Raw genomic sequence first — 14,238 nt, forward strand, 5'->3', positions numbered from 1 at the left:
AACATACACACACAAGCCATCATGTGCAACATCTAGATCAAAACCTTAACAGCCAAATACACACAGAGTCTCCTTTCCTTGCCCTTTTGACAAGCTCTCTTCTCTTCCGGAAACACACACATGAACACATACAGCAAAGCAGCAAAGGGGTTAGAGTGGAGCATACGGGTTGGGCAGTGCGGAATGTGCTAATTGCTTGTTGTCTGGATGATGGATGGAGGTTTATTATTAGTATGAGTTTCTCTCTCTCTCTCTCTCTCTCTCTCTCTCTCTCTCTCTCTCCCTGTCCTCTTCTTCATACTAGGCCTGATATAAGCTGCACAGTCTCAAGACATTCTTAAGCAGTATTCTCATGCACATCAAGCTCCAGCTGACCTTTTATTACCTCATCGTTCTTTCTTCTAGTAGAGTATGACTATATTAAGTGTCTTGCTCTACCACTGCTGCGGTTCATCAGGTGTTTTTAACGTTAGCTTGAACAGGCAAGATTTCAACAGTCCAACAGACACCTCTGAAGAAAGTTTAGGTGTGTGCTTTTGAGGTGTGAGGGCTCAGACACACCAAGCCGACGTCAACAAACTAGCACCATCTGAGGCCAACTGATCATCGCCTGCCATCAGAACCCTTATCGTCTAATGTGTTCTGTGCAAATTTTGCTTTACATTCAACTTTTTGTGCTGATTCGTTAGACTGAACAGCCAATCAAAGTTCTTGCACAGCTGACAATGATTCAGCTTTGTAATCAGCCAAAACAGTGTTGACAAGGACCACCTACAGCTATCCGTGCATGATACACCACGGGCAATGATCTGCCACCGATGCTCAGCGACAGCCTAATGCTGTCCAACAGCCAACAGTCAGCTTGATGTGTCAAGGCCCTGAGATCTGGTCGTCAAAATGTCTGGACACCTGTCTCAAGGGTCCTCATTAAGAAAAAACTCCCTTGCCACCCACACCCACTTCACATCACACCCTTTTCCCCATGACCCAATACATGCTCCATACTTCAAACAGCTCCTGCATTCTCAGGCACCACTGATGCAACCATGACTCTTATTTCTGAGGAACGTGGCTTAGCTTAGTTTAGCACTGCCTAGCTTTGTGTAGCTAAGTTTAGCGTAGACCACCCAGTCTCACTGAGACAAACTTGACCGTACAGACTAAACACACACACAATGCGGACAGTTCGAAGCCTCCAAACGTTTCCTGAAGTCCCATGTGGTTGGACCTGTATGTTTTAAGAATTGTATGGCATATTTTTAGCCTTTGGCATATTTTTGTGATAGATGCAAGAGTCTGCTAAAAAGAGTGCAGGCTGCAGTTGCATTTTATGTAATTCCCCCCTGTAGCTGGATAATAAGAGGGCTGAAGACAGTTGTATACACAAAGCCCTGTGCCGCATTATTCAGTGCCGGAGCACAGAGTTTGTGAACGCTGACTCCAGACTGTTCCCATGTACTTTTATCTTGGACTGAAGTACCCTTCAGGGCGACCTCTAAGCACAATGACTCCCCCTTTCTAGTGCACTCGAGGGCTTTGCAGCATCCCAAATCCACTGAGTGGGCCCTTAAGGGCGCCAAATGTATACTCATTAACTGGCTTCAACATATTTATCAGTGCTGACCCGCTGTGTGAGAGCAATGGGCCAATCCACTGACCCCTTAAGGTCAGAGGTCAATACAAATGCACATCAAAACAGCGTCAAGTGGGAGGCAGACAGGAGAGGGCAGAAGGATGGTAAAAAAGCACGATAAAGAGGAAGAGTTGGCAGGATAGTTACATAACAACCTGTTAGAGTTGAATTTAATGTAATAGGTTTCATTTCATGCAACAAGTTTCCTATACTTTAACTAAATAGTTAACTAAAATGTAAACTTGTTAAAATTGTGGTTATCACCATGTAGTACAGAAGCGGTGAATAGAGATTAGGTTAAAAAATGCTGGAGTTTTCCTTTAATATATTATATAATATATATAACCTTACATCCAGCAGTAGTTACTTTACAGGAGAAGGAAAACATGTTCTTAACTTTCAAAGTAAGCAGTGGTGATTCTAGTATTTTTTGGTGGTGCCATAAGGGGGCCACAGTTTCTGTTCTGGGGCCAAATAAATGTCTTTAAACATTTTATAAATCGTCAACAACACTACTGATACAGTTAATTCCATATATTACTCAGTGTGTTTAACATTCAATTAGGTGACAGACAACATTTTTCCCACCAGAACAAAATTGAATAATTTTAACGTGAAAATTAAGCATTCTGGTGCACTCCAAAAAAGAAAAACACAGGGAAATAAACTGCTATAGAATGATTCAGTTCATTGAGCTCAACAGTGGCATTTAAGGGCCAGATCAGATTTTTACTGGGCCCAGTACCTTGTGACCCCACCCCTGGATACACCCAGGTTAATGCAACAAGATTTTGTTCTAAGTCATTTTGGACCATTTCTATTTGTCCATGTGTCACTCAATTTTGACAGAATATAAATGACTGCTGGGACTTTCAAATTATGCAAAAAAAAGAGAAAAAAGGTTTTGTTTCAACAGCAATGATAGAGTATATGGTTCACACTAGGCCTGAATTAGAATCTGATCTGGAAAGTCAAAAGACGTTTTTTTATTTTATTTTTTTATTATTATTTTAATTTCTGATGGCTGATGAGATCAAGGCGATAGCACCCAGCTATTCTGAATTAAAATATGTCTTTGGAGCTCATTCCAAAGTAAAGTGATCTAACCCCAGAGCTGAAACACAGAGCCAGATTCAGTGATGAGTAATTCAGATGAGAACATCTTGGACACGCAATTCTCCATCTGCACAAAAAGGGACTATCTGGGGCCATCTTTTAAGTCCCATAAAATATGTTCTTTGTTCCTATTTGTTTATGGCTGCTGTTACGAAGTGTTTATGAAGGCTTAAAACAGACGGTGGAGAGGTGTCGCAGGCGCCGGCTCTCTGCTCAGGGCCTTTTTTTTGCCTTCAGAACACCATGAAAAGTCTCCGACACATAAACAAGCCTTTTCCCCTTAACTCACGCCAACAAGCCAAACCGCTTTTCCAGACGTGATGTTTCACACACCGTATGAAAAAAAATGAACGACAAGACGTTTTCCTTTAGACAGGTGCCAGAGGAGAGGGGAGGGGAATGGAAGGGAGAAGGAGAGAAGAGAGGAGTTACTGCATCCCTGTGAGCATCAAAGCTGTTAAAGGGCCTTTCGCACAGATTTATGCCTGCAGAACACAGTGTACGGCATTACGGCATCGTCGAAACACACGCTGTGCTGACTCCGATTCTGTTTTAGTTGGCGGTGAGCAAAAAAGGAGCCCAAGCAAAAGACTGACATGTCTAAATGTTGAATTTAAATAAAGAAGGAACTGAAAGATATACTACAAGGCTGGATTCATAGCTTAGCAGACTGACTCATACAGCTTAAGGTAGACCAGGGTTGAACACAATAACTTTGTTCAGCTCAGCACAGCCTCGAGTTGAGCTCAACATTAAGTTAAGCAAGGTTTTGTAGCATACACTTCTGATTAAGGGTGTAAAAATACACATATTTTAAGTATTTCATGTGTTAAAAATGACTTGGTTTAGCTCTGAAAAATACAGATCTTATTCTTAAAACAAAACATGGGATGGGAAAGTCCATGTGTTGTCTCCCCAAAGAGGAGAGCGACCCACTGACAGTGGCTTCCATGAAAACTGGTAAATGAGAGACACCTGGAAGAGACATATACATTTTCATGCTCTGTTCAGAACACTGATTCTTTTAAAATTTTCAGTGCTGTAAAATGGTTAAAGTTGGTTAAGGGTGAGGGGTAGTGGGATTTCCTTTCTGCAATCATTTATACAACAATTAATAGCCAGCTATAATCTCATGATCGTGACAGGTGAAGTATTAATGTAGGATATCACTTTACTCAGCATGTTCAGTTATGCTTATGTGAGGTAATACTACTACCTTACTATGGTTGGCATGAAATAAATCAATGAAACAACAAGTAAATGAGGTTTTACTGTCACTAGGGGCTATGGTAAGGACTGGAAAATCGTGAGAAATTCTTTTTCTAAGACACTGCTCGTTCAATAGTATGACATGATAAAGACAGGCCTGCATTCTACTGAACAAAAAACCTTTGCTGGATTATATAAATACCTTAATTCTTCTGAACACTCACAGAAACACTCATATGGAACTACGATTGGTCTGTGTGCTCAGAGCACACAGTAAACCTTTGTACTGGGTAGAGAGCTCATTTTGCAAATTATATCAGTACTGCAAAAGCCAATAAAACAATAGCAATGAACATATTGCACTCTTGAAAGAGATGTTTTTTCAAGGGTTCTTTAGTAAAGGGAATGGTTTTAATTGCTGGAGAATGTGTTGTACAGGGTTCTATATACAACCTTTTTAAAAAAATGGTTCTATATAGCACCAAAAGGGGTTCTGCTATTCTTGCAATGTTAAGCTACATGGTTAAAAAGGTGATTCTTCAAGAGTTATTTAGTAAAGAAAATGGTTCCATACAGAAACATAAACACTGAAAAAACCCTTTGCATGATTAAAGGGTTCTTTGCATTATGAAATGGTTCTTCAGATTGATGGAGAATGTGCTGTAGATGGTTCTATTTAGAATCTTCTGAAAAAGGTTCTTTATAGCATCAAAAAGGGTTCTTCTACTGTTACAAGCTTGACATCGTAACAATAGAAGAACCTTGTTTGGTGCTTTAGAGACCCCTTTTCAAAAAGGTTCATACAGAACCATATACAAAAGATTCTCCATCAATCTGAAGAACACTTTCACAATGCAAAGAATCCTTTAATCATGCGAAGGGTTCTTTGAGTGTTCATAGTTCATAGTATATAGAACCATTTCTTTACTAAAGCACCATCTCTTTTAAGAGTGTTGCAACAACAGAAGAACCATTTTTGGTGCTATATTAAACCATTTTCAACAAGGTTCTATATAGAACCATAAACAACACATTCTCCATCAATCTGAAGAATGATTTCATCATGCAATGAACCATTTAAGCATGCAATGGTTTTATACAGACTCATGGTTCCAAATAAAACCATTTCTGATTGTTTTTTGAAATTTTGATAAGGAACCATTAGAGAACCATCTTTTTTTTAAGAGTGTATATATTGTGTAGCCCAGTGGTACACAAAAATAAATCAATGAATGAACAAAAGATTTTTAGCTGTGACTGGGTGCTGTTACATCATAAACTCATTTTAATTCTAAAACATCAGATGTTTATGGGTAACAAAGCAAGCTGCTAGGACAAATGCAAGAGAAACACAATGAAAGAGAGAGAGGAGACCTAAATGAGACGGGCAAAGAAAGAGAGGACGAGAGAGCACTACAGAGAGATGATGAGTACATCTTTCTCTTTGACTTGAAATTGGCACTGTGCGACACTTATGAGGTCTTGCCAGCTCTGACCTGGCAACACATGCAAAGACAGTGCCAAGTGTGTGTGAGTGTGTGAGTGTGTGTGTGTGTGTGTGTGTGTGTGTGTGTGTGTGTGTGTGAGTGATACAGCCCCCTGGTGTCTGGCACATTAAGATGTTAGCGCCACAGAAAAAAGCGAGGGAAAAATTCCAGAGCCGACTGAGGAGCAGACGAGAGCATGCGTGTGTTCAGGAGAGCGCGTGTGCATGCTTCTCACTAAAGCAAGTGTGTGTATGTGTGTGTGTGTGTGTGTGTGTGTGAGAGAGAGAGAGAGAGAGAAAGGTGTGTGTGTGTGCATGTGTGTGCATCCAATACTGCTGTTTGTCTTCCCGCCAAACCGCACACCCTGACAGACGATTTACGCAGCCAATGACAGCTCGGGATTATCCTAGGCCAGATACACAAACACACACACACACACACACACACACACACACACACACACACGCACACCCCATGAAGTCTCGCCAGCCCTCTGCTAGGCCGCAGTGCTGAAGCTTCATCAAAACCCAGCAAGAACCTCATTCTGACACTCTCTCTTTCTCCCTCCCTCCCTCTCTCCCTCTTTCTCCCTCTCTCCAGGCCACTGAGCTAAAAGGATCATTAAGGGAATGACGAAAGTGGGGGATGAAAGACGAAGAGAAAAGGAAAGAAAAAAGGCAGCATTTACAGCGATGCCACTGGGACGCAAACATGAAATTAAGAGGGTGAGGAATGGAGGGAGGGGGGAAGTGAGGGAGACAGAAGGAAGGATAATTTGAAATGAAAAGGAGCGTATGAGAAAGAACGAAGGACTTTCAGAGAAGTCTTGCTTGGTTGTGCAAAAGGGCTCTAAGATATGGACCAAATATCAGTATTGCAATTATGCTGCCATACTGCGATATGCCTTTAATATATGAAATGGGAATTCCACCAAATTTTCTCAAAATTTCAAAAGAAATTGAGATGCAAATAAAGTCATCCAGAGTGGTTCTACAGAAATGTACTCTTTTAGAATTGTTCACAGTTGTGATGATAAGAACCACACGTCTGAAGTGTTTAATGACTCTAAAAGCGACATCACAGGAAGTTACGTGAAATCATTACAAATACATCGCCTGATGACTGAGACGTTATTTTGTGATAGTTCTGAAATATGATTGGGCCTAAAATTCATAACGGAAAGGTACATGTGGGACATTGTAAGGTAAAATAGTGTCTAATAAAAACTTCGGCCCAATCCCATTTCACCCCTTGCCTACCACTGGTAAATAGCTGACTTCAGCTTCATATCACCAAAGAACTGGGGGTGGGTGATAATAAATAATTGCAGCAAGGATGTTGAACTTTACCCTCCTCTGCAGACTGGCAGGGTCGCCTACAGAGCACCGCTAGTAGCCCGTAAATGAAATGTTCTTTTTTTATTTTGGGCTTGTCCCATTTCATAGGGGAAGACTTCACCCACTACTCTTTATAACTCAGTTCCAAGGGGCAAGGTGACACTCAAAAACAAGAGGTAGGGGTAAATATAAGAAATGGGATTGGGCCTTCATATTTACCACTGTAGTATCATTATCAACATTATGTATAAAATCTCAGAAGATATGTAGTTGTTTCCGAGAGCAGATAAAAGGCTATATTTGTGCTATAGATACTGCGCCCCCTGGTTCACCACCACTGTAAAGTAATGAGTGTTGGTAAAGTTTCTCTACAATGAACCATTTCTCATTGAACCACTTTATTTACATCTCAACCATTGAAAAAAAACTCCTTTTTAAAAAGTCATTTAGTAACATGACATGGTAAAGACTGTATTATGTTGACAAACAAACAAATAAATAAATGCTGAATTAAATGATAATCGCAACACTCACAGAAACACTCATCAGGAGCTGATTGGTCACCACACAGTAAAAACATTGTATACTGTTGCCAATTTAAGGATTTACAAACTATATGTTGTTTAGCTCAATTGTACACAAACAACCTATAATGGTGTCATGAGGGAGGTCCACAAGGGGAGTCGTCAGCCATGCCAGTGCACGACCTCAAAATAAAGCCCCTTTTAAACTGCTGGCTACGTTATCTTGCTAACAGGTGTAGTGTTACCTCCATGAAATCTCTAGAGAGAGAAGTGCACACTCCCCCAGTTCCCTTGTGGTGAAAACTGAGCTTGCCTGAGGAAAATAAAAAAAGGACCTGGTCTCAAAATCACACCCTGCACATTTCCTCAATCACCTATTTATACTTAGCCTTAATCCTGTTTACACTGGCAAGAGGATGCTCCTAGTCCTGAATCACAGCCTATACACTTAATCTATGTCCCTCACCCAGCATACGCTGAACCTCAAACAAATCCACGAAGCTAAAGCACCTCCTTTATGCCAGCAAGCGCTTCTACAGCAGTTGCTCATACAAGATTAACATTGCAAACATTTCATTCCACATTACCTCATCCACATCAAAGCGTCCGGCCCGCTAAATCCTCCACACAACTTTGCTGCAGATTTAGTACTGCCTACAACGTAGCTCTTACACACACGCACACACATCTGCACTAATCTCCCACCCTCACATGCACAGATATACACTTAATTTCATCAAATAATATTGTTTATACAGTACTGTGTAAAAGTCATAGAGCACCCTTCATTTAATTTAATGTCCACTCAAAACAGCTATTAAGTGCAAATGTTTCAGGAGCTAATTCTGAAAGTTACAAGAGTGTCCAAATCTGGAGTTCAAAAGTATATTTAAAGGATTCCTTACAGACATGCAAGACTTGGTAAACCCCCAAAACTGACACCATCAGACAAACAGTATATATATAAAGCTTTCATCTTTGAAAGACAGGTGAAAAATTTAGCTTCACTTTGGCTTCAGATCTAAAAAATCCACAGGTGTTTTTGTCCATCCTTCCACTGTGAGAAGACAACTAAATGATATGGGCCAAAAAAGACGTACAGCTGTCAAGAAGCTGTTACCGAGACATGTAAAACATTTGCAAATCAGACAAAGAAGATGCTGGTGTTCTCAGAACAATGAACTAACCACCTCAGAGCCCAGACCTCAGCATCTCTGCATGAGTTTGGAATCACTTGGATCATGAGAAAAACTTCTAAGACTGAACTTTGGAGGTGTGGAAAAATATCCCTACAGATGTCTGTGAGGAACTGAAAGCAAGTCTCCTGAAAAGAATGGAAGCTGTAATAAAGACAAAGGTTGTAAACAGTAAATATTGAAAAATCTGAAATTATACTTAGTTGTCAAAGCTTCTGTGTAATTGTCTGTTAAATACATATTTTGACACATTCTGATCTTTTGGCTGTATTATTATGATCAAGCACTGACAGAAAATGTGGCTTACGCAGATAATCTGTTTTCCTTGTTTTCCTCTTAAATGTTTTCTTCAAGCTCCATTTATTTTGCACTATGCTATTTTGAGCATGAGTCTCGCACCTTGGAAAATACCTGAACCTGAATACCCTACACTCTGTTACCGTTATTCTGGGGCAAGTGGAGCAACAACATAGCTTGAGTATGAGATCAAAGAGTCAGAGCAAGTGACCTACAAAATCCTACACAAAGTCAAGCGAAATGTTACAGGCATTGCTATAGTGGCCCATTAAGGTCAATGGACTAAACAACTATCTCATTTCTTCAGATCCAGACAACTTCACCACTCCCTTAAAATAAAACAAGCAACTGAGCTTGGGTGAAAGAAATGGATAGCTAAAAATTATCATGATCCTTTCTATAGCCTTTACAAAAACAGGCTATTTATCATGCAGTATACAGACATGATAAACAGACAGACAGTATACAGATGTGATACAGACAGACTGTATACAGATGTGACATAAATCTGTATGAGAAACAAGCTTCACAGAACATAACAGACATTAGCATTATATTCTTCTTCTAGTGAGAAAAACCCTGTCCAACATCAGTTTACCACTAATTCTCTGTTTAGAGAAATCCGAATATGCTTTCTGCGCCAGTCCTCTATTTGCCTCTCCCCTCTGCCTTTATCCTCCCTTCTTTACCTATTTAGTTAACTATTTCATTGTGGGCACGTGTATGTGTACATGCATATGTCTCTCTTTGACAAGCATATATATACACCACCTCCTTGTTTCTACGCTTATTGTCCATTTTATCAGCTCCACTTACTATATAGGTGCACTTTGTAGTTCTACTATTACAGACTGTAGTCCATCTGTTTCTCTACATACTTTGTTAGCCTCCTTTTACCCTGTTCTTCAGTGGTCAGGACCCCCATGGACCCCCACACAACAGGTACTTTTTGGGTGGTGGATCATTCTCAGCATTGCAGTAACGCTGACATGGTGGTGGTGTGTTAGTGTGTGTTGTGCTGGTATGAGTGGATTAGCAGTGACACTGAGGTGTTTAAAAACTTCAGAAGCACTGCTGTGTCTGATGCACTCAGACCAACGCAACACATACTAACACACTGCCACCACATTAGTGATACACGCTGCACCTCCTCCTTCTTGAAGGGACATTTGTTGCTGTTTTTTATTGTTAATGTTGTTCATGAGTGTAAGTTATGTGTAGGTGTTTTAATTTGTTGGCCTGTAAGTTTAATTAGTGGGTTCCTTGCCATCTCGGCTGTTTTTCATGTGCCTTTTTTCTAGTGCAAATAAAACAGCATAATAAACAATGTTACATAAATGTATTTCTTTTAGTGGTTGAAGAGCACTGATTAATGGAGATTATTTACAGCTCATTGAGAGAAGATGTAAAAAGGAAGAAGTACCTCTTCAAAGCACATCGTTTAGCAGGGCTGAAAAGAGGGTCAGATATCATATCTAACCTGGCACACAGCATATATTCCATACACGCACAGTACATGCTGCCAATTACTGGACAACATGTTTCTAAATCCAGAACTACCGGTGAACAACTCAGCTGTCTTTCTGTGTGCATGTGTATGGACTGATTCCACTTTGAGAAAAAAAAAATCTCAATGAGATCTTTGGAATGAGTGATGTTCCATATTGAAAGTAGGAGAGATAGGAAACAGATTCCTGTGTGTTCATTCTGTCATTCTGTTCTGAAATATCAGTGGACATTTGATTTCATTTTTCCATTTATTGTATCTGCATCTTGTTTCATTATCCATGGTTGTACCATTTACCACAGTATATTCTGTAGTCCTTAAATAGTAATATACTGTAACAGTATAGTATGTGTATAGTACCATAAGACACTGGGATAATTTGTGCATGAACTTTGTTCAGTAAACACCTCATTTCTCACATGGTGATACCTCCTTAATGTCAGTGATAGTGAGAGTTCTCCAGCAGTCCCTTATATGAGATTACCATTGCAAGCATTTCATTCCACATTACCTCATCCACATCAAAGCGTCCGGCCAGCTAAAGCCTCCACGCTACTACCGCCTACAACACTTACTACTTACTCTCTCTCTCTATGTTTCTCACCCTCTCTCTCTCTCTCTCTCTCTCTCTCTCACACACACACACACACACACACAGAGCATCTCTTTTGCTCTTTGTAACTTTTACCCCAGCAGTGTAATTACTTTACAGCCCTTGAGGGCTTATTGCCTCTTTCACAATACACATCTCTTTACTGCCTTTAATATATAACCACATATACACAATCACCTTTATCAGACTCTGTTTATCACAAGTGTGTGTATGTGTGTGTGTGTGTGTGTGTACATGAGAGAGAGAGAAAGCTACAGAGTAAAACTAGAGATGATATGATACCATATTTCCCTTTCTAATATCGATATTGAAACCTGGATGTCATCTGGTATTGATACAGATCAAATATTTTTTCTTCAAAAACTATTAAGCTTTAAAATGAGCTTTTTTAATTGAAGCACTTCACTTAAGATAAGCATATAAAGGCAATCATCCTGATATCTCTAGAAAAGTCTGGATCAAATATCGTAGGAAAAAAATCACATTTTTTGCTGATGTCGGCCCGAAACCAATACCTGCCAATAACGATATGCCATCTCTAAACTTCTTTTCACATTCAAAACCTGGAACACTTTTACTGGTGACGTGTGGGCTTTGTGTCATTGACAGCTGTAGCCTTTAAATGTTATTTTACTGGGATGAACATATTCATACATGCAATAAAAGCTCTATTAAATAGGATGTGACAGTCTCAGCAAGTATGGCCAAAAGCTCCTTGGTTTCTGAATTAAGTACAAAAATACACTTTCCTGACTTTTTTCTCTAACAAAGCTGAAAAACAAAATAAGTGCCACCAAATTATTTTGCCTTGCCAGCCATGCTTCATCGCTTTGCCTGAGCAGCAGCCATGGACACAAGCAAGGTAGATTTTTGCCATTACTCAGTAGCATCATGTACAAAATATACTCTTGTGATGTTTTCCCCAAATAAAGCTAAAAACTAAGTAAGAACAAGAGTCACAGAAATTTGCCATCTGTAATCTAGATGTCACTGTATTTCCTGGTAATGTATTAGCTTCTGGTCATATGAGCCCTCCTGGTAACTAGACAGGATGGTACTAGGTCTTATGCATTTAATTGTCGGGTACAAAAATGTGTACAAAATGTCAACTATCCATTAAAGCACAAAGAAGGAGTTATAAGATTGAATGGAGGGAAAAACCTGTCTCACACACACACAAACATACACACACCTTTAACAAATGCAGACCCAGCTGAGACACACCCGCTCATTCCCAAAAAACACACACATACACACGCACTCTTGCCAAAATTAACCAAACCTTCCTGACTCTGGGCACATAAACACCAACACTCCCAGACCTACACATAAACACTCCACACAACCGGCTGCTGCACGTCTCAGGAGGGACACAGTGAGGTCTTGTACCTCTGTGAAAGTGACTCAAAGACCTGTAGAGACATGGAACAGAACGATGGAACATCTAACACTCTACAAACATGCTACCCAACCTAAAATATGACAGGAAAAACACATCAAACATTCTGCCTCTCTGCTTCAACCAGGACTGCAGTAGGGGTGGGCAATATGACAATATTGTATCATCATCATGAAATTTGTTGTTTTCGTGATACACAACATGCATTCTGAGCATATTATTGAAACTGTCAGTACTTAAAGAACACTGACCAGCTGCATGTTTCTTACAAATTGAGCCTAATGAGTCCTGTCTAACTGGATTTGGTGCAGTGCAGTTTGTAAAACACTGAATAATAATTATTGGTTTTTTAAGCATTGACATACTATTTTTTTTTCATATATTTCATATATGCCCACCCCCAAACTACACAAAACAGTATCAGCAGCATTATGAGCACCACCAGAATTCATAATATTCAGTTAGTCAGTGAAAGAGTTATTAGAAACTATATCTTTTATTAGACGAGGTCAGGAGTGAACCAATATTGGAGTTGTGAGCTGATGCTGATATCTGACATGTTTCATGTATTTATCTGATGACAACCATACATACATACATTAATGAACCCCTTAAAATCCCAGGCTTATTACATACCAGGGCTTATTTTTCAGTAACTTCAGAAACTTCAATGCAAACTGGCTGAGCTACTCTTAGGTTATAGAAGTGTGTAATAAAACAACGGCGGGCCGTGGCTATTTAGGGGTTAAATGTAGAAAATCCACCTGGATAAGCATTACAGGAAAAACCTATTTCTGTAGGGTTACAAATACAGTAAAACCAATAAAATACAGACATTTTAGCACAGGAGCCCAGAGTCACTAAATGTTCTGCCTTTCCAAGGTCCAATAAATATCAACAAATATTAATTTGAAATATCAGCCAAATTTAAACACCTGCCTAATGTCAGTGGTCTTTTTTATTTCAATATCACTGTGCATCCTATTAAACATTTAAGGACACGGAAATCTGAGCAATTTTTCTGCAAGTGGTGCAATGGCTTAAGCATTCACCCCCACCAGGAGGTTGTGAGTTTGAACCCCAGCGATGCCATAGCCATGCATATCTGGGAGCCCAAGTGGATAAAATGCCAGGTGGGACTGTGTGATGGAAAGAGTCCCAGTTAGTGGGTGTACTGAGTAAAAAGCACACATTCTTTATTAATAACCTAACTGAGATGCAGAACTAAATCATGAGAGTTAAGGAGAGATCTTAACTAAGCTAAGAAGTTTGATGTGGGTGAACTCCAGTGTCCTCAAGCTGAGTTAACTCAAGAAAAGCAGTGTAATCAGTTACCTTATAATTTTAAGTTGAGCTGACTTTAATTTTTAACAGTGTACTACAGGGGGTAAACACAGGAAAAGCTCAGCAAAAAGGAAGTTTATCTTAATGAATGGTGGGGGGTGCTTGAAGAGAAGGGAAGAGAAGAGAAGAGAAGAGAAGAGAAGAGAAGAGAAGAGAAGAGAAGAGAAGAGAAGAGAAGCTTTGAAGTATCAGAAATGTATCAGTGCTTTCAGTTCCACTTTTTCTACCTTCAGGCAACCAATCGCTACGCTCTCCTTCTTTCTCTGCCCATCTTTCTCATTCTCATCTCTCTCCCTCTGTTAGCTGGACATCCACAAAGAAAGCTGTAAAGGGTAAATGTGTGCATTTTCCAGAAATGAAGGCTCTCGTCTTTGTTCTGTGCCTTTAAAGGTGAGATAACTGCAGTTATGTTCTACCTGAAAGACATCTGGAGCAGACCTGTACCTGAATCAGACTGGAGGAAGCAGACTACTCAGTTAAAAATTCAGTTATTCAGTCTCAAATTAGAATTCATGAATAAGCAAAATGATCAGAGAGAGCATCACACACATTCACACAAAGGCAAACACATGTGCA

General features: G+C 39.8%; 1 protein-coding gene across 1 annotated transcript in view; it reads right to left on the reverse strand.

Annotated features, from left to right (window-relative positions):
* nkd1 (NKD inhibitor of WNT signaling pathway 1) overlaps positions 1–14,238 on the reverse strand; it is a 45,593-nt gene that overhangs the window by 17,740 nt on the left and 13,615 nt on the right. The gene's annotated exons all lie outside the window — the stretch shown is intronic.

This window comes from Colossoma macropomum, unplaced genomic scaffold (assembly GCF_904425465.1).
Source record: "Colossoma macropomum unplaced genomic scaffold, Colossoma_macropomum, whole genome shotgun sequence".
Classification (NCBI taxonomy): domain Eukaryota; kingdom Metazoa; phylum Chordata; class Actinopteri; order Characiformes; family Serrasalmidae; genus Colossoma; species Colossoma macropomum.